The sequence below is a fragment of the Chenopodium album genome, chromosome 5 (genome assembly GCF_948465745.1).
Source record: "Chenopodium album chromosome 5, dcCheAlbu1.1, whole genome shotgun sequence".
Classification (NCBI taxonomy): Eukaryota; Viridiplantae; Streptophyta; class Magnoliopsida; order Caryophyllales; family Amaranthaceae; genus Chenopodium; species Chenopodium album.
The window spans coordinates 59,383,636-59,406,092 of NC_137838.1; positions in this window are offsets into that span (position 1 = coordinate 59,383,636).

Consider the following 22,457-nt stretch of genomic DNA (forward strand, 5'->3'; position numbering starts at 1 on the left):
TTGACCAACTTAAGAAGTACTACCCGTAATTACTTGAGTAAAATACTCAAGAGAGCTACGTTTGGCCTGATTCCTTAAGCAAAGGATACGTAGGCAACCCTTAAAAGGGTGCGGCCACTTTAATTTTTCAAAATCTCGCATCCCAGAGTTAAAAAATTCATGACTGCAAAAATACGAGGCTGGCGCCAGAAAAAGGACTCTGTCGCCAGGCGACAGAAGGCAAACGCCAGCGACAAACATTTAGACGGCGGCGCTAATTTTCTGCGAGTGTCTGGGCAGATTTTGTGTATTCTGAAAAAAATTTCGACTTTCGTACTCGAAGAAATCTTCCGAAAATAAATATTTTAATTGTTTTCATTGCTTTAAATGTAAAGTTAATTTAAATAAAAGCTGAAATTTTATTGATTAATAAAGAAATTACATTATTGATAAAATAAAGCGTAAAATTAACTAAAAACAATTTCAATTGTCTAATAAATCAAAGGAAAAGCAATGCTCTAATCTTTCTTTTCTTTCTTAATCCTTTTCCAATTTTTGTCCACATTTTCTTCTTCTTCATCCATGACCTTTGCTAGGAGACATCCATTAGAAGATCTGCATTCTATTTTAGTGTAGATGGTCTCTCCCTCCGCTAAAACTCCATGTTTCTTCTCCACCCAAACTTTCTTTTCTGTAGAGTCAACTTTTCTTTTCCCTTTGTCTTTCTTAGAGCTCTTCTTTTTTGGCATAATAGGAGTCTTAAACTCACTTCTTTCACCTAGGCGCTCTTTAGCAGGAGTTTTCTTATCTCCCAGACGAGTCTTCACATTGGTCTTCTCAACCTTGACTTGGTTTTTATGAGATCTTCCATCAAGTCATTGCTTCACACTATTGGACAAAGAAGGTGGAACCTTATGGGTAATCACTTCCCATAAGGGCCTAGCACACCAATATTTATCAAAGCGCTCAACTTCTTGAGAAATAGGGAATTCATAAGGACGGCGGAAATCTCCCGTAGGGATGGTTTGTGCAAGCCCATATTGTCTCTTAACCCTACAAGGGTAATAAAAGGTTAATTTTGATAAACTAGGGAGACGGCAGAAAGGTTGGTTATTACAACCAATCATCTTCTCAATCTTCCACCAAGGGACAACCCATTTTATGGTAAAATCACCAGCGGCAAACACCTTGCCCCACTCACGGCGGCCCATCTTTAAAGAAAAACGTTTCTTTCGCCGAACTAAACAGTTGGGAGTGTACTTGTCAATGTTATCAGGAGGACTAATTAATCCTAGTCTCTCCATGAGACATATCTGTAAAAATGCACTTGATTAGTATTGCAACATAAAAATATTTTTGATTTTATAATTAAGAATATTATTTTATACCTGTAATAAAATTAAAGAACCTCGAAGGGGTGCTTTTGGATTCTTTTTCAATGCATCTAGACTCAACATAGTCTCTCCAACAATTAGTGGCATTGGGTTTCTTCCTGATTCAATTTGCTCTAAAACAGATATAATTATTGCTTGGCCTTCGTTATCTTTACCACTAGTAAGGAGATATTGGCTAATCATGCAAAAGAGGAAAGCTCTTCTTCTATAAACATGAAAAAATCCGGAGCAAGGTTTATCAAAATAATAACGTGCAAATTCTTTCAAGTCAATTGTATTACCATGCACTATATTTTTTAGATCCGTACCCCTTAGTTCAAAGAAACGCTCATAATCCTTGTAATAATACTCACTTACTCTAGGCATTACCGCAAGATCTAAGGAACAGAAGCCTAGAAAGGCTCCAAATTCTTCCGGTAAAGGGAAAATTTCATCATAGAATAATTTAAAACAGTGAGAATTAGTATCCCAATATTCTAAGGCGGTATGAATGAAGTCTATGTCAAGATCTACCCCTTTTACACCATAAATACCCCCCATGTGAAAAAAGTCTAGTTCTTTCCTCTCTTTAGCAGTTAAAGAACGACACCACTCACGTGTATAACCGCAAAAAGTTTTCTTAGTAAAGACATGATTAATAGTTAAGTTATTTATTTAATTAATAATCTGTTCGAATTATGCAGAAAACGTCAGTTCTGGGGGCTATTTATAAGCTTTTTTTCTTAACGGAATTCGATTCATGTAAGAATTAGGATAATCAATTCTGTCTCCAAGCGACAAATTTGTCGCGTGGCGACAGGTAAGATTACGCAGCGTCAGTATTTTTTCAACAGCGACACGCGTTGAAAACCGTGTTTTTACTAACTCGAATTCGACTTTGATTTGACTTATTCAAACCCACTTTGTTTCACCTCTATTATTTTCATTTTTCCTTTTACTTAAATTAAGCTTAATTAATTTTAGGCTTATTTTTAGTAAATTTATTTTACTTCGTTTTATTTTTTCATTTTTTCTTTTTTGGGGGAGAAAGTCGGTACCCTCCATTAATAATAAAAATGACGAAAATTTTGCGCAAAAATCACATTTTTTCACACACCCACACGCACATAAAATAAAATGAAAAATAAAATACAAGAGATAAAATGTTTAATAAATAATAGTTGCATATATACAAAGTGTTTAATACATGAGTCATATAAATAAAAATTAGACAAAGTCCTACAAAGTCGAATAAATGAAAATACAGGTACAACTACGGTGCAGGAGGCTGCAAATGATGAGGGACGCCGAAAGTATCAAAGAAAGTCCTTCTCCGTGGAGTGTGTCCCTCACCATCTCCCGAGCCGCCAGCCGGCGGAAACTGCAACTCAGGGCCAGGCCAACCCGTCTCACCCTGATATCCAATAGATAGAGGCTGAGGCTGCAAGGGCTGCTGCGACAACAAGCCAACCTCGTATGTCCCACCACCCATCCCACCTCGACTGGTCGGCCCATTCGGGACATCCTCAGGAGACGACGCTGAGTCCTCTGTAGGGGTGGCCTCAGAACGACCACCCTGATCGCCTGAAGCAGTGCGACGACGCCTCGAGTCGGACCTAGTAGTCTCCCTCCTAGGCTCGGGTCTCGACCGAATGCGTGGAGAGGGAATAGGCTGTCCCTGCAAGAGTAAATCAAATTAGAAAACAAGTAAAAGACAAAGATGCTAAGGCAAGAAGTAATACCTCCTCGGCGTCGTTGCTACGACAGGTAGCACGGTTCCGCAACCTCACGAGCTGGCTGCGAAAGGCGTCTATGCACCTCGCCATAGCCGTCACCACCTCGCGAGAAAACTGCCAAAATAACTAAGTCAGTAAAATTTTACAATCAAACATAAAAACAAGATGTACCAGGATGCTTACCCGAGTTTGGTGACAAGGAATGGAGCGCTCCATGAATCGCTCCCCCTCCGGAGCTGGCGGAATCAGCTCCTCAATCGGCCCGTACATGCCCTGATAACGTATGGACATCCTCGGGGGAATGAACTCCCTATGACCAGCCTGATAAAGACAAAAGGTTAGAAAGCACTTGGGGGCTACCTATTAGAAAACGAATGAAGTAAATAGAAGCATACCGCTGCCTCCTCTGAAAGGACAGAAGCCGGCGCTAGCAACGGTAGCAGATCCTCCTCGTAACTCTGCTCGAGGAGAATGTAGGATCTCCAAGGATTACCCCGAAGACGTCTGAGGAGTGCTGAATGGCTACCCTCTCTCCTAGGTAGACCACTGCGTCGTATGTCCCCAGAAAATACCGACGCTCAGCAGTGTACTGTGACGCTAGCGAAGGAATGGTGAAGTTAGCCCAAGGTCGATAGATTGGGCTGGGCTCCTGCACAACAATCATATGAGGACTAACACCAAAAAATGATAAAAGAAAAAAAAACAAAAAACAACAGTGTTTGCAAAAACCTACCGAAAGGATCATCTCTCGAAGACGAAGCACCTCTGGCGGACCTCGGCGGCCTCCCCAACTAGCAGCAACGGGGAGCACGCGAGGAGAAGGCCTCGCAGGCACAAGTGAGGGAAAGTACTCGTAGAACCAGATCTACACGAATGGCAAAAGTCAGTAAAAGTTTACGTTTAACCTAGAGCTAAATCACAAAAGAGGAAAGAGATGTACCTCTACGACCCTCCAGAAGCTGGAAAGTGCCACCTCTCCAGACAAGGCCCTGTGACGGCAAGAGCGTCGCAGGCCCAGTAGAAAGTCCGCATAGGCCATACTGGCCCAGTCACATGTCCCGACCAGGTGAAGGTCGCGAACGGCGGACAGGTAGTAAAGAAGTACTCTACTACCTCGATCAGGGGAAAACGTCCCTGATAACAAAATCAACACAAAGATGCGCACTCGCTGCTCACGAGTGGTGGCATCATCCTCGAAAGTCGTAACCAGCGTGCAGCGACGAATACATCGGGAACTCATTTGTCCCGACTGAGCCTCGGCTTGGGCCCGAATAGCGATTGTAGACACCCATTTGTGTCTCCCCAAAACCAAACCCAGTGATGAGTAACTTTCACGTTGAATCATAATCGAATGAAGCGAAAGTGTGGAAAGTCTAGTGTTGCGGATAGTTTTTATTTTTTTTCTTTTCTCTCTGTTTTTTAAAACTTATTTTTAAGAAAACAGACAATCCAGTTTTGTTGGTCCATGATATGGGTCCAATAATAGTGTAGTTGGATGGGGCTTGCAAAGAGCTTTCCAACGATATATTATAAGCCCAATTCCGATGAATATTGAGGAAATTATGGCCAATTTACTAAACTGGGCCCGGTTTGAGCTTTATATGTTGCCCAATGATCCAGGGGAGGGCCTAATATGATTTATCATTCTTAATGCAATTAGGAATGGTTTTAGTCTTCTAGAATCTTCTAGAAGGTTCTTTTCATTCCTAATTCAATTAGCATTGATAAATTGACTTTTGTTGACTTTTCAGAGTTTTAATTAAAATCAAATAGCATTTTTGAGGAAATTATATGATTTTATCCTCCAGCACGGTAAACTTATCGGATTTTTGAAAACGCGTTAAATTTAAGCTTGGCGTCTAACCCCAGGCCTGGCGCCTGGCGCTAGCCATTGGCGCCTAGCGCTAGTGCTGGTGCCTGGCGCCAGCTAGCCAGGGTTGGCGCCAGCTCTGTTTTCTGAGCGTCAGACTCTGTTTTGTTTATTAATCTTTTTTGGCTGATTTTCTCTATAAATATCGTATTAAAAACTCCGTTTTCATTCACCAATTCTCACCGATTCATCATCTACATCTATCATTCACCAATTCTCCTCATTCACAAGTTTTAATTAGCATTCTCTAAATCATTCATCTCTTTCTTTCTTTCTTTACTAAACTTTGTTTTTCATACAAAATTCCGCATTCACAAGATCTAGATACACCTAGCCATATTCAAAGTTGCCTTCGCCCTAGACGTGAAAGGTTTAATTTCTGAGGGTTTGGTCCCAAATCTCTCTTTCAATTATTGAATTTGATTGTTTGATTCTTATTTTCCTTGAAGTTACTAACGTGTGTATTTTGTTATTAGAAAGAGGTACGAAGCATCCAAGTAAGTGCTTTAATTGTTTTTATTGATGTTATGATATAGAAATCATGTTTATATTGTTATTATGATATTCCTAGTATCATGTCTAGGGTATTTTAATATTAAATATGATTGCTATGATGCCTTTTATTTTCTTCCTAATATTTATGATTGTTAGTATCATGTTAGGGCTACAGATTTGATTTTTATTGCTTAGTGACATGCTAGGGTTTGTTATTAATCTTGTTAGTATCATGCCTAGGATCTTGCTATTATTATTATGCTTTAATATTAACATGAACATGATTATGAATATAATTGTTATAATTTATTATTATTATTATTATTATTATTATTATTATTATTATTATTATTATTATTAATATTATTATTATTATTATTATTATTATTATTATTATTATTATTATTATTATTATTTTGATAATGATTATTTTATTTATGATTATTATTGTTTTGATTATGATTATAATTTTATGATGATTATTATTATTATCATGATTATTATTATGTTGCTTGATGCTTATTATTTATTTCTTGATCACACCTTTTATGCATGTTTAAAGGGAATTTGGTACTTGTAATCACGCTTAATAAGATAATAAATAATCTTGTTAGGGTTAATATGATTATAAATTCAAGTGATCACCAATAATAGATTTATTTGTGCATTAAATTCAACCAACATAGATAAACAGGTTAAGGGTAATCCTATTGATTGCATGTTAGTCAAAAAGCGCACATGAATACGATCAGAACAAAGTAGAGGCCTATTATTAGGGCAGGTTCAATCTCTTTTAGGTTGGATTTGTACCTTCATCCCCGAACCCTTATTTGGTTCTAGACCTTATGGATTTGACGATCTCTTGGATCGTTAAGGGGAGTAACCTTCATCATGTGAACGGTTTACAAGTTCCTAAAACTTGTTTGGCGACTCCTTTGCTCTATCTTCTTCCCTTTTGGACGCCACCGTACTTTAGTGTATGATCACAGTGGGGTTCAAGCTAGTGGGATTAAAGCTTGAATTTATTCCTTACAGCGATCGGACCCAATAACTCCAGAACGACTGGTGAGTAGACCGTAATGTCGCTGTCGAACGGCAAAGGAGTAGATTGGAACTCTAGCCCCGTGATGAGGCTGAAATCAGCTGGAGTGACTGTCATCTCACCCCAGGGGAAGTGAAAAGTGTTGGTGGTGTCCCAAAAGAACTCCACCAAGGCTCGGACAACGAGGTTACCCCCGTCGTATGAAAGCATGGCCCGGGTGGCCAAAAGAAGAGGAGTCAACCCACATGGCTCCCAAAGCCGACGTAAACCCTCATCTCTGTTGATGAAGGTGTTGTAGAGCGAACCAATGGTGGAATTACCCGAGCCGTGGCTACGGGTCCTCCCACCTGCAAGAGCGCGTTGGACTCGCTCCGACATATGATGTACGGGTGCGTGAAACAAAGTACGCTCGTCCCAATCTGGCAGAAGACCAAGTCTGGACATAGATGGAACGTCCTCGCCCTCGCTAGCAGGCTCGTCCTCTCGGCGCGAGTCTCTCGATCGAGAGCCGGAACCACGTTGTCTAGCCATGCTAAATTATGTAAAAGTAATTAAATTTTAAGGCTCTATAGTATCTAAGGTTCGCCTAAACCGCATGATACTATGTTCGCAAAAACAGAGTACGTAGTACTAAAATAGAGCAAAATTTAACTAAGCATAATTGGCATTTTCAAGCTAATAAACAATTTCTTGCAAATATATGATAAATATTGTGACAAATTGTACAAGAAAAGGCAGCAAAAATACGAAGAACAGGATACATTGTTCTTCACGACCTTACGAGGTCCAACAATGGTGAATTGCTCATTTCTTCGCCAAATTGAGTCAAACAAGTCTCAAAATACTCCCAATGCAATATACAAGTATAATCAAACAAATTCAAGGCATGAAATTCAACAAACAAAGCAAATTAAGCATGAACATGTTCGAATTTTTTCAAAAATTCGTGAACAAGAACGCAAAATTCATCAAAAACCGAGTAGAGTTTGAGCAAAACTTACATAGATCGGGAAAGTAGATGAGAAAAGCTTCAATTTGCAACAAGTTTGAGCGAATTCGGCCAAGAAACGAGCAAGAACGAGTGTTTCGAAGTTTTTCGTGAGAATGAACGAAGCAGAGCAGTAGCGAAATGAAGAAGAAGACGGGTATTTAAAACCCCGATTCTGTCGCCAAACGGCAGGATTGTCGCAAGGCGACAGACGCAGATGCTGGCGACAGCTGTTTTTTACTAGCGCTAGAGTGGCGACAGAATGTTGGGCCCCATATTATGACTTTGTGGACCTATTGCAGCAGTTTGGGTTCCTTAGTACGCCATTTAGCCCCTCTAAACAAATTGACATGATTTAGTAATCGGTTCGATTGCAATCACATTAAGTGATCGACCTGATAAAAGATCGTCTCACTTAGCTTAAAGCGCCTACATATTGGCTCATAGTAAGGCACCGAAATAATGGTTCAATAGTAGCACCAACGCAATGGTTCACAAAAAAGAAGTAGCACCGACGTATTGGTATGAAAATAATATTATATTAAAGATCAATACGAAGAGTGATCTTCGACGATGTCCCAACTTAGAGAGGAGTTGTCTGGTGGCGAGATACTGTCGTGGCGAGATAATGTCACAAATTCTGAAGATGGCGAGATATGGTCACCTTCGACGGTCCCTTAAGATAAAGAAGAGATTGTCTATAGCGGCGACGCACTGCCGTGGCGACGTGCTGCCACAACCCTGAAGATGACGACGTACAGTTATTTTCGACAATGTTCCCAAGATACTGTGGAAGATTGTCACCAAGAAATGTTGAAGATGACGACGCAATGTTACCTTCAAAGATGGCGTTCTCAAGCTTGTAGAAGGTCGTCAAAACAAAATGCTACAACAAAACGGTTACCTTCAGAGACGTGTGCTCGATGGTGCAAGATACGCGTTTCTTAACTCTTTTATCTGTTTAACTAACATTGTTTTACAGGTATCGGCGTTATAAGAATGATTTAGGATCGCAGAACGTTCTGAATCATTCTCCGTCCCTATCAATACTTTGACTTTTGTTTTAAGTTTCTCCAAACTCAGTGAAAGTAGGGGCTTCTGTAGACACCCATTTGTCTCTCCCCAAAACCAAACCCTAGTGATGAATGTCTTTCACGTCGAACCATAATTGAATGAGGTGAAAGTGTGGAAAAGTCAAGTGTTGCGGTTTAATTTTATTTAAAATTCTCTTCTCTCTGTTTTTTAAAACAACTATATTTTAGCCAAACCAGTTTAGTTTGGTCCATAATAAAGGTCCAATAATAGTGTAGTTGGATGGGGCTCGAAGAGAACTTTCCAACGATATATTATAAGCCCAATTCCGATGAATATTGAGGAAGTTATGGCCAAAATACTAAACTGGGCCCGGTTAACTATTTACATATGGCCCAATGATCTAGAGGAGGGCCCAATGTTAATTATTATTCCTAAAATTATTAGGATTAATTATAACTTTCTAGAAGTTTCTATAAGGTCCCTTTTAATTCTAATATTATTAGATTTAATAATTATTTTAAGATGGATTTTTATTTGGAATAAAATATTATTATTTTTATTATTATATTATTATTTTTAAAGATACGTTTTATCTTCTGTACGGATTCCGTAGATCAATTTGGTTAAAGATCGGATTCCGCGTGGAAAAGCGCGTGCAAGTCAGATTGTCGCCAAACGACAAGTCTGTCGCTTGGCGACAGACCTTGTCGCCTCGCGACAGCGTGTGTTTCTGGCGACAGCGTGTAGTTTTATTCCTAATCAAATTCTATACTTTTCCGGACTATTTTCCTTATAAATAGGGTCCCGAAACGCCGTTTTCATTCATTCAGAATCACCCAATTCACTCTATTCTCTCTTGAGCAATATATGCTTTCTTTCTCTCTTTTTCTAAACTAGCTTTTTACAAACAATATTCCGCATACACAAGACTTAGAATCATCTAGCCAAGTTCAAAGTTGCCTTCGCCCTAGACGTGCAAGGTTTAATATTTTCTGAGGGTTTGGTCCAAATCTAGTCAAAACTTTATTTAATTTAATTCTAATTTAATTTCTTAATTCTTTAATTCTTTATTATTTTCATTGAAGTTTACTAACTTGTGTATTTTGTTATTCAAAAGAGGTACGAAGCTTCAAAGTAAGTAGATTAGCTTACTCCCTATTTTCTTTCACAATGTAGAAAGCATGTTTATTATTGCTTAATGCTTCCTAGTATCATGTTAGGATATTGTTTAATGCTCTCTAGTATCATGTTTAGGGTACCTTTTATTATTTCTAATATTGTAATATCATGTTAGTACCATGTTAGGTTTAAAGCTTTGATCTTTATTGTCTAGTGACATGCTAGGGTTTTATTATTAATCTTGTTAGTATCATGTCTAGGATCTTGCTATTAATATTAAGCTTTATTATGCCTTATCATGATTTTGATTATCATTATTATTGTTATCATAATTGTTATTATTTATTATTATGTTGCTTGATATTATTTTTATTGTTATTGCTTGATCACGCCTTTTATGCATGTTAAAGGGAATTTGTACTTGAAATCACGCTTAATAAGATAACTAATAATTTGGTTTAGGCTAATGTGATTTTAATTCAAGTGATCGCCAATAATAGAATTATTTGTGCATTAATATTCAACCAACATAGATAAACAGGTTTAGGATAAATCTAATGTTTGCATGTTAGTCAGAAAGCGCACATGAATACGAGTAGAATAAAGTAGAGGCCTATTTTATAGGGCGGGTCCTTTCTGTTGTAGATTGGATTCGTACCCTCATCCCCGAACCCTGTTTGGTTCAAGACCTTATGGAGTTGACGATCTCCTGGATCGTTTTTGGGTTTACAAGTTCCTAAAACTTGTTGGCGACTCTTTTGCTCTAGCTTTCTTCCCTTTGGAACGCTACCATACTTTAGTGTATGATCACAGTGGGGTTCAAGCTTGGGGTTATAGTGCTTGAAATATTCCCTACAGTAGTCGAACATAGAACTTGAACTTAGGTTGAGAACTTTTTGCATCATCGTGACTAAACGCTACGTGTTTTATTTGGTGCTAACCCACATGTGTTTGTTCATTTTGTTTTTAGACTAACCTATGACCGAGGGTTTTTATTCCCACATAGCAATCAGTACGGACCTTAAAATCAATTAGAATCTGGAAGAAAGTCACAAAAGGCCTGAAACTGTGCACCGTGTCACGACAACTCTGTCGCGTCACGGTAAACAGTGTCGTGATGTTAGGTGAGACGATTAATACAAGAGGGGGGTGAATTGTATCGAGTTCCTAATGACTACTTTTTGCGGATTATAAAACAATGCATATAGGAACTTGAAAGCACACACAGATTTTACGAGGAAACCTTCCAGGGCCCAACTGGAAGTAAAACCTCGACCCTGCCTTAGGGATTTCAAACACACAAACTCCACTATAATAGGGCAAACACCAAGTTACAACCTATTAAACACGGACTTTTATTTCACAAGTTCCTCACTGGACTTGCTACTTGATAGGACCCTATCCTACCCAACCTAAGCACCACATCTAGATTCACTCGTACCACCAAAGTACTACTCATACTACCAAAGTACAAACACTCAGCCTCACCAAGAAGCTTACAAAACTGTTTATAATAAAAACAATAAACACACCCAAATAACCCAACCCAATACAAGAATTCGACACCTAGTATGTCAGGCAAGCTATGCACGAAATCCGAAACTAATATGACAAGTTAGAAGCTTGGTAAACTTACTCAATTACGCACAGTGATTTCTTCACGCATAAACTCACAAAAAACCTAAAACCATTTTGCTCTCTACTATTTATACAAGTCACACTCGTATAGAAAGTAGGTTTTCCAAAAGATAAATAAGTTAAATTAACTTATCTTTAAAACACGATTTTATGTAAATCACATGAATAAAATCTATTCTGGAAAATAAAGATAAAAAGATATTTTTGTTAAAAAGAATTATCTTTTCAACAAACTGATTTAAAGAAAATAAATCGTTTAGAAAATCTTTTCCTAAAATCTATCTTTTATTATTTTCCGCTTTATTTATTTACTAAGCTTAACTTGTCACGCTTCTAATAAACTTCGTACAGTAACCTACTTAATATATTAACAATAATCTAGAAAGATAAAACCTTAACTAAATTAAATGTTGCGCCGCACTTTTGTTCAGGCAGATTACTTGGGCTCCAAGCTGATTGAGTTTATCCAAAGAACCTCAGCTTGCTGTCTTCAAGTTTCTGTTAGGGAACTCAGTTCTTGTTAGAGAACTCTTCTTCTGATTTTTTTAACTTCTTTTATAAAGATCTCCTCAAGTCTTCTTAGTTCCAGCTACTTCTTCCATCACCATGATCAACTTCACCTAAACTAATCAAACACTTGAAAACCTTTATTAGTCGAGTTTGCTTTAGTTTAAGTTCCTCATCATCAAAACCTTTATGCTTCAAAACGTGACATGGCGTTCTCTACCGTCTGACGGTAGACTGCGCCGTGTCACGACAGTCAGTACCGTAACACGGTGCCCAGGAAAAGTGTCAGTCAATCCATTTTTTGGCTTCTGTGCGTACTTATGTGGTTTATATGTACGGTCATTACACGTGTACAAAACCTTACTTAATCACTCACAAGTCATGTCAAGTTCACACACTTTTCTTTGAGTCATGCACTATTTTGTTCGTGGCGTACATTAGGAAAGTCTTGCGTTTTTCCGTTTTTTTTAGGAGTAAGTCGGATGGTATCCTCCCATACATGCTTCTTTCTTTTCAAACCTTTTTCCTTCTTATTTTTTGGATGGGTCAAAGATGATTCTAGTCATTAAAGGTGCGTTTGTTTCAATGTCAAAGCACTTGGTCAAGAAGCAGGGGTAGATTGTTACGGTTTGAGTCCCTACCTCAACAACCTCTTATACCTAAGAGGCGTACAAGGAAACCACCACAATCATCTCCACATAATCCATCTCCCATTTACTTTCAACCAATGGCCGCCACTAAGGAAGATATGGAGAACATGAGCCAGGCCATCGAGAGGTTGTCTACTATGATGGAAGCACTCACTACCAGGGTTCACACGGTAGAGAAAAACAATCAAAGGCAATGCCACTATAGCTGCAATAGACAAGATCAGAGAATAGATGAGTAAGATCTCTGAAGAGTTTACCTATGTGGAGCAACCTACCACTTCTCTGAACATAAGGGACACGCTTCCTGAGAAGTGTTCCACTGCTGACATTCCCAAGTTCAAGCCTACTGATAACCCTATGTTTCATTTGAAGGCTTTTTCTACAACCATGGATCTTAAGGGATTAGATGTGACACTCTTCCCTACTGTGTTCCCTCTTTCCCTGGAGCATGCCTGTCAACAATGGTTCTACTCTCTGGAATCCAAGCATGTTGCAACTTGGGAAGATGATACTAAAAGCTTTATGAACCGTTACAAGTGTAACATCCAAACCAAGACTTTTGAACGTGAACTCTCCATTCTCAAACCAAAGGAGAATGAAGGCTTCACTACTTATCTAAGCAGGTGGAGAGAAACAGCTGCACTCTTGGTGGATCCTCCCAAGGAGAAAGAGATGGTTCGCCTGTTTATTGCAAATCTGAATCATAAGTATAAGCAACATTTGAAGTTTTTGCCTTTGAATACTTTCGAAGCCGTGTACGATATTGGGATCAAAATTGAAGAGGAACTGATGAAGACTGCTGGCAGCAACAATAGTAACAATAACACTTGTAAAAACAAGAAGAACGACACTCCTTCTTCTTCGTCTTCCAAGCCCAATAATGCTACCAACAATGTGAATATCAATGATGTGCTGGCTCCTAATGCTCCCCCTCGGAGATTCCCAAAGGCAAAGGAGGGTCTACACGCCTTTGGGAATGACTTATGATGCTGCTTTTGATCGCTTGCATAGTCAAGGACTAATTATGCCAATTGGACCTATTCCAAAACCTCGACTAGAGAACAGAACTGCTAGCTATGACCCCAATGCTCATTGTAAGTTTCATCAAGGCAAGGGTCATACTAGTGAGAAGTGTTGAAAGTTGAAAGATGCGATCCAAGACGTGATTGATGCTAATCAACTTCATGTCCCTACAGGGGGCAAGAAGCCTAATATTCAAACAGGTCCTCTTTCTAATGTTTTGGCTATCATGGGAGATGAAGTCTCCTTTGATCCGTCAATACTCATTCAACTTGTGGATGAACCTTTACCAGAAGTTGTTTTTATTTCAAGCTGTGAAGAAGTTAACGGAATTTGGGATAGTGACGATGAAGACGTCTATCTCAAAGATATAGTTTGTTCATCTCTTGGCGCTGTTAATCAGAAAGATAGCGAAGATGTTTGGGGGGACCTTGAAGTCAAGGTTATCACTAGGAATGGAAGGTTACAGCAACCCACTCCACCTACACCTCCACCGCAAGCACAACCAATAGTTGATCCCATCGACCCTGTGAGCAACGATGTGATCAAGCAACTGCAAAAGACCAAGGTGGAAATGAATGTTTGGAAGCTGTTGGCTACGTCTCATGAGCATCGGAAGGCTGTGATGAATGCTCTTGTGAAGATAGGAGTTGATAGTGATATGACTCCTCAAGGACTAGTCAGCTTTCTCACTACTGAATTGCCAAGGCCCAATAACTTGATTTCCTTTTCTGATAAAGATTTACCCCCAGAAGGGGATCAACATAACAAATCCCTACACCTTACTGTGGTGTGTAGGCAGATGAATGTTCCCATGATCCTAGTTGATAATGGCTCAACAATCAATGTATGCCCGTTGCGCACTGCAAAGAAGTTGGGCATAAAAGATGACGGATTAATTCCCTCTACTTAGGGGATCTGAGCTTATGATAATACTCGCCTTCAAGCCGTGGGTACTATAATGTTAAACATCACTACTAGAGCCATTGAACGTCGCACCAAATTTCAGGTGGTGGACATCAAGGCTTCTTTCAATCTGTTGTTAGGTCACCCTTGGCTTCATGAGTTGAAGGCGATCCCATCATCGCTGCACCAGAAAGTTAAAGCTATAGTTGGAGGAGTTCCGATCACTATTGATGCCTCATTGATACCCCCATTGTTCATGTCGAGCATGATAAGGAAGATGAGGATCTTTGGGGGTTTTCTCTAGAAGATGTTCTCTAACCGAGGAAGATGAGAAGTGTCACCTCGAGTTTGATCCTTATTCAAAAGACAACATTAATGCGATTATGAAGAAGCAAGGGCATTTCCCTGGGATGACCCTTGGCATCAAGAAGAAGATAGCTGAACTTTGGGGCCATCCAGGTTTGTTAAAGAAGGACACCTTTGGCCTGGGATTCAAACCAACAAAAGAAGATATGAAACAAGCTGTGATCAAGATGGTTGCTCGGAACGCAGCTCGAAAAGAGAACAAGGAGATGGCTATGAATCCTTATCCCCTCACGCTCAATGGTCAATTCGTCAAGGAAGGAGAGGACTTCCCGTGCTACGAATTTCCTGAACCTTTCATCTACAAGGGGAAACGTGAACCAGGTTTTGAGGTGTTCATGGATTGTGACTTCATTGACGAAGGTGATGTCTCCTCAACATCCGAAGAACCAACTAGCCCAGGTTCTGATGATATGAATATTAATCTTCTTTTCGGGTTGGAAAAGAATGAACCTAGGTACATCAATAATGACGACTCTGCGCTCATTCAAGCTGTCGTGTTAAGCAAAGATTTTGATCCTTCAGAGTTAATTGCCCCAGCTGATGGTAATCTAAAAGGATGGCGCAAGACGGTTAAGGTTACTATGCTCAATGGAGAAAAGCTGGAAGTAACCACTGGCGAAGGCCCCATGTTTGAATCGTCTGGGTCCGAGTTCGAGTTTGAGTCCGTCGATGAACCTCTAGGATCTAAGGCCGACCCTCTTTCTGCTATTGAGTCTTTTTCTGTAGTTCCTCCTAGTGTTGAGCCTCTTGTTGAGTCTCCCCCCCTCTATCCCGAATAATTCTGGCGAGGTTGTAGCTGACCTTGCCCTCTTTGATGTAATGACCAATGAATTCAATAAAATGAGTACCTTTGCTTACGATGTGTGTCATTCCCCCAACCCTAATCAATATTGCTTTGCTAATGATAAAAATGGCAAAGAAATTATAAAAGCAATGGAAGAACATGATAATAAAACTGCAATTATTGAAGATACAGAAACAATCAATATTTCCAATGATACGACTACCAAAGAAGTAAAAATTGGATTAACACTAAGTCAAGATGAACGTAAAGAGCTAATTAACTTACTTAGTGAATTTGTTGATGTATTTGCTTGGTCTTACCAAGACATGCCAGGTATTGACAGGGATATAGCGCAACATACAATACCACTCATTCCAGGTATGAAGCCCGTCTAGCAAAAGTTGCGTCGTATGAAGCCGGATGTGGCTCTCAAGATCAAAGAAGAAATCAGAAAGCAATTGGCTGAAGGTTTCATCAAAGTGTCCAAGTATCCAAAATGGATAGCTAATGTGGTTCCAATCCCAAAGAAAGATGGAAGGGTCAGAACGTGTGTTGATTACAGGGATCTCAACAAGGCAAGCCCAAAAGATGGGTTCCCTCTACCTCACATTGACATTCTGGTCGACAACACAACAAACCATGCACTCCTATCCTTCATGGACGGTTGCGCTTGATATAACCAGATACTTATGGCCGAGGAAGACATGGAGAAAACCACATTCATTACACAATGGGGCACATATTGCTATACGGTAATGCCATTCGGGTTGAAAAACGCGGGTGCCACCTACCAAAGAGCAGCCACAGCATTGTTACATGATATGATGCACAAAGAGGTGGACGTCTAAGTTGATGATATGATCGTCAAGTCAAAGGATTGCCCAGGCCACATCATTGCACTTTGCAAGTTCTTTGAAAGATTCCGCAAGTACAACATGAGATTAAATCCAGCAAAGTGTGCATTCGGAGTTACGTCGGGCAAACTACTTGGCTATGTGATCAGTTCTCGAGGGATAGAAATAGATCCCACAAAAGTCAAAGCAATCATGGCCATGCCACCACCCAAGACTGAGAAAGAAATTCGAGGCTTCATTGGAAGATTGCAATATATAAGCAGGTTCATATCTAAACTCGCTGCAATATGTGAACCTATATTCAAGAAGCTCAAGGAGAACGTTCCAGTCACGTGGGACGATGATTGCCAAAAAGCTTTTGACAAGATTAAAGAGTACATGTCAAACCCACCCGTACTAGCACCAGCAATGCCTGACTTTCCTCTTCGACTCTACCTTACGGTCACAAGAGAAACGATGGGGGAAATGCTAGCACAAGAGATCGAAAACAAGGAGAATGCAATCTACTATTTAAGCAAGAAGCTTCAAGGATATGAGACATGATACACACCACTTGAGAAGTTGTGTCTCGCACTTGTATGGGCTGCACAGAAAATAAGACATTATATGCTCACTCATACAGTTCATGTTGTGTCCAAGATGGATCCTCTGAAGTACTTTTTTGAAAAAGAAACACTCAATGGCAGATTATCAAGATGGATAGTCAACCTTGCTCAGTTCGACCTGTAATTTGTACCACAAAAGGCATGAAAGGTTCTCCGGTTCCTGACTTCTTAGCAGACTTTCTGTAGAAGTTTATAGGTACTACGCAGCGGAAATAACATGAATCATATTCAATCAAGTACCTAAACCAAGGATCATTGCATAACACATAAAGAACACATAATTTTACCTTTGAAGCGTGATTCCACGTGCGATCGAGCAAGAACAAGGGGATATAAAGAACCTCAAGTGTGATTCCTCTACTTGGTCCACGGGCACAGATTAAGACCTCCACTAATGCTAGTTAGTTGCAATTGAAACCTTCAGTTGACCTTTTATGGAGAAGGGCGAGCAACGAACTAGCCAAGAACCACCGCGCAACACCACGAGGACCACTAGGGTGGCCGGCCGTGGGTGAGAGGGGAGAGAGAGGGTCGTGAGTTTGAGAGGGGAGAGGGCTTTGGATGTTGGTTGCTTAGATTCACAATTCACTGTATGTTAATTGTGACTTAATTAATCAACCCTAGGCATGACTATTATTTATAGATCATATCTCTAAATAATAGTCCAAGTCAAAGCCCAATTCCTAATCCCCTCAAACTACACTTAGCCCAATCATACTTATGACTAATTAAATGCTCATGAGGCCCATTAATGGGCCTATAACTTGCTTAACCCATTACCCTTGTGTGTGACCTTATAGGATCCATTCTAAAGGGCTTTGGACTATTTGACTAGTCCAAAGATCATCTCTCATAGTCTAGCAACAGAGGATGACGCCCCAAAAGAACGAACTTATTATCTCCATAATAGTGATCCTTGATATATCTAGTAATCGCACTTATCGAAGACATAACTCCTTCAAACTCCCACTTGTCTGAGACAAGTGCGCAATATTCAAATTCCTTAAGTCGATGTGTGTCGATTTGATAATATGATTGCATCTTATGTCGTGATCATATTAATCTACAAATCTTTTCTTGAAATCTAAGTTAGAATTACAAAACAAATGATTACTATGTAATCCATTTGAGCATGACCATGCATTTTCTCAATTCTCCCTCCTCAAGGGGCCAAGACACATTCCTAATTAAATAGGTAGACTCTATCCAATCTTGTGGCAACCAAAGCTCCCACTCAACTTCTGAAATAATCGGGAAACACCCTTTATAATCTCCAGTTACGGGCAGACGTTTGAATGTACCACAGTTATAACATCCATTGAATGAGATCAATGTTCCACTCATTTCAAAGGAATCCACTAATATATCCAGAAGCTCTATACTTGAACTTCAAAGTAGGTCTATAGTTCGATCATGCATCATTCATGCATATCCATGTGATTGACCGAGCATCACTACGCTCCTATAGCCCATGAAACTGCGATATCCAATCAATCTTAACATGCTAGTCCATTATTGGAAATCATTTATGTCCAGTTTAATGATTCCGAACTAGGAACTTAAATAATATATGAATTTAGTTCACCTGTGGGGTTTCATTCAAAAGGTCATCAACCTAGTGAGCCCATCAATTCATAATTATTTTGGACATTTTATTTAATCTTGAAACCACGATTAAATAAGATTGAAACTTTGTTTCAATAAATAAACATAATTCTGCAAATGAATGTATTACACATGTAACTTGTTTTTCTCCAAAAACAAATACAGCTTCTAATTACATCATTTGCCTCAATCCAGTTTCATTAACATGTTTCTCATGCTTTGGAAATGGAAGGGGTTTAGTAAGTAGAGTTCATGAGACATTCTCATAAACATGAATTTTGCAATTTCTAAGTTTTATAATCATTTTCATCTCCATACACTAAGAATTTTCATTCGCCCTTTCGCAAGGAACTTAGGAATTTCTAATTTGTATTCCAACGTTACATTGGATTTCGATTGAAATCTACCACCACTTGTTCTAATTAAGAACACATGAATCAAATAGACGAGTATAGTCCATGGTATGCATGATGCATCCTTTGAAAATTGCATAAGGATCATCACTCAAAATCTTAATTTCATCAACCTTTCTCAAAGTATTGGATCATTAAGCAATGTGCCATGTTACATGGGATTGAAACTCTTTTCAATATAATGTTGAACCTTTTAAGAATCTTATCAATATAAGTTTCTTAACCAAACTCAAACATCCTTCGAGACCTATCTATATAGATCTTGAATCCCAAATGTACTCATCTTCTTCTTCAAGGTTTTCATACAAAATGTAATAGCCATCACTTGATCCTTCAATAATTGCTCTCTGTACTAGACCAAGAAGACTTCATAGCTCCCACTAAACATTTTGTACATACAAGACCTTTTTTTTTCATTTTACAAGAACATCAAACGATTTGATTAACTTACAAAATTAAGAACATTTACTCCCTGATGCTAACTTCAATCCATTATGGATCTTTTATGCATCCATAGGACTATTGGATCTCCAAACTTTTGATTGTATCATATACAAATCTTCTTTAATGAACAATTTCAAGAAAGCGTTTTGAAATCCATCTACCAAATCTTATAAGGTAGAAATCACTAAATATCTTTAATAGATCTTTGCAACATGACTAATGTAAAGGTTTCATCGTAGTCATAGTCATACTATGAATTTGTTGAATCCATTAAAAAGTCTTTGCATTAGTTAGAAAACATTTTTCTTTCTTGTCTGTTTTGCTTACAATGGGTTTCACCCAATTAGGCAAATTATTCAAGTGTCATACACTTTCTTACAGACTTAGAATCTATTTCAGATTTTCTGGTGTTAAAACTACTTGGAGTCACAACTTGTCAAATCATCTTTATTACTTGCATAATCATAATGTTCCAAAATAAATGTTTTAGAACTCTTAGTCAATATGAAATCATATTTCTTTGGCTAAGTTTTACGTATGCTAGTCATCATTGTGGGTTTTATGCAACAATTGAAACTCATACAACAACTTTGTTTAGCTTTCAATGAGAAATGACAATAGAGGATTTGTACTTGGAATGTACTACCTTCGACACATGGTTATTAATCCCATTACACTTAATGAGACCACGAGTTGTCATTCGTAACATGAGGTGAATCATGCTCATATTGTTGCTTTTATTCGATTACTTCTCAAATTTCTTCGAGATTTTTGAAATCACTTTTCTTGAACTCTTTCAAGGCTCTCGAACATTTCAAGATTCTTATACTCCCACTTGCCTTTTGAGGAGGCACATTTTGCATAGGGTGAACCAACCATGGTTTGAGCCATGTTTGTTTGTTGCTTTTCTCAAGCTCTTTCGAGATTTACACTACTCCCACTTGACCTTTTGGAACAATTTCCATAAGGGCACCTACTTGAGCAACAAACATTTTGTGCTAAGTATGGTTTGTGTAGTAGTACCCCTTGCTCTATATATAGGAATAGAATGTGCATTAAACGTTTTAATACAACTTTTATTCCTTGCTTTGTAGAAAGACTTTATAAGAACGTTTCTTATCCATATCACATATGAAGCCTTGCTACATTTTGATTTGACCTATGTAGTTTTTGTTTAGTTTTGTAGCTTATTTTAAAAGTATATCCCTTGAACAATGGTTGGAAGATAGGTAATTTACATCCATTATCAAAATATATCTCATATAGATTGATAGCTCCCTTTATAAACACTTCACAAGGTTTGCTTTCGGAGTTTGTTGTAAAACGATTTTATAACTCTTGGATGTTTATCAATGTCTTGGCTTAAATTCTCATTATTACGATCATATCGCAATATTTCGAATGTGTTGCCAAGTACATGTCTTGACTTAAATTTTCACAATTACAATCATATTGTAATGTAATCATTTTCTTGTCAAGTTGATACTGAACTTCATACTGAACATTTTGAACTTTTCAAAATTTTCACTTCCATGCTTCAACTAAGCATAAATAGTGATTGTGTCACAAATGAAGTTTCATTGACTGTCTCTAGACTTTGAGCCTATGGTTTTCTTACATGACCTCGAGTTCACATCACATCATCATTTCTCTAAATGGTGACCTAGTCAAAATTTCAAATTAGAATGATAATTACATATATCAATAGATTCATAATCTAATTGATATTGAAAGTCCATCCCTTTGGATCTTTCGCATGCAATGTTCATTTTCATTCGAATTAATTGACATTTTTAGAGACAACTTGTATATATAGAGAAATGGTTTAATTATTTCTATCATATAGAACTTTAAACCTATTTAGCAATTTAAAACACATTATGACTCAATGAAGCATAGAATAACATTTATTCCATGTTTTTGAATCTTCGACGTTTAGTCATTTCTAATATTGAATGGTGTTTTGATAATGGCAAGAATGAATAACATTTATTTAACTCTAGCCAATTATTAGTGGTGAAATACTGGTTCTACTTGTAAAGTTGCAACTTTTGCTTCCAGACTCGTAGATTCTACTAGTGAAGTAGTAACATTTGCTTCTAAACTTGTAGATTTATTCCTCCTTTAGCTAAATTCTTCCTTTAGTTCAACCAGATGGTGCAATGAGTGATCTAAATAAAACATCATATGTCCAAGAAGTAGCAATATGCTAAATCAATTTCTATAATATACTTCATAAATTGGAACATTTCCATTCTTTTACCTTCCAACTATATGAGGTAGTTTCTAATCAATTGGAATTGGTCCATTTAATTTGAAACATTTGTTGTTCATAACAAATTTTAGCATGTAAGTAGTTCTAGGTTTGAGACGCAGCAACTTGTTTGCAATTCTTGACCTATAACTTCTTAATGAAATCCTCATATATTCCTAAACCTTTCCTATTTGAGCCACTTAGAACACTTCTCTTAGGTTCAAAATGATACTTTGCTTAACTTCTTTAAGCACTTTTCATGATTTTGCTAAGTCTATTCTATCATTATTCATATAAGAGTTTAATCAACTATTTAACTCTATATAAAGTGGCTGAAGAATAGCATCATTTGATCAACTTTTGATCATAGAGATTTCCAATCACTTTCTTATATTCAATAATATTAAAGATAAGAGATTTTATTGGTCTTTTATACTTGTCTTTTAGAGGGTTTGTACCTTCCATCTCATTATATCCCTTGAAAACACTTTTCAAAATGAAGATGTGTTGGTATTTTACTCAAACATTTTGAATAAATCCAACCTTAGACATGTGACATGAATTTCTAAAACTTGCCTTTTAGAACAATCTTAGCAAAATTAGAATATAGGTTTATGGATTATCTTTTAAACTTTTTGAGAACGTTTCTCAACTTTACTTTCAATCCAGGAGATTATATAAAATAATAAAATTAGAACGACATGTTACTTATAAGTAAACGCAAAATTCAATTATGTTTATTAAAATTTAAAGTACCATAAGCGAATTAAATTG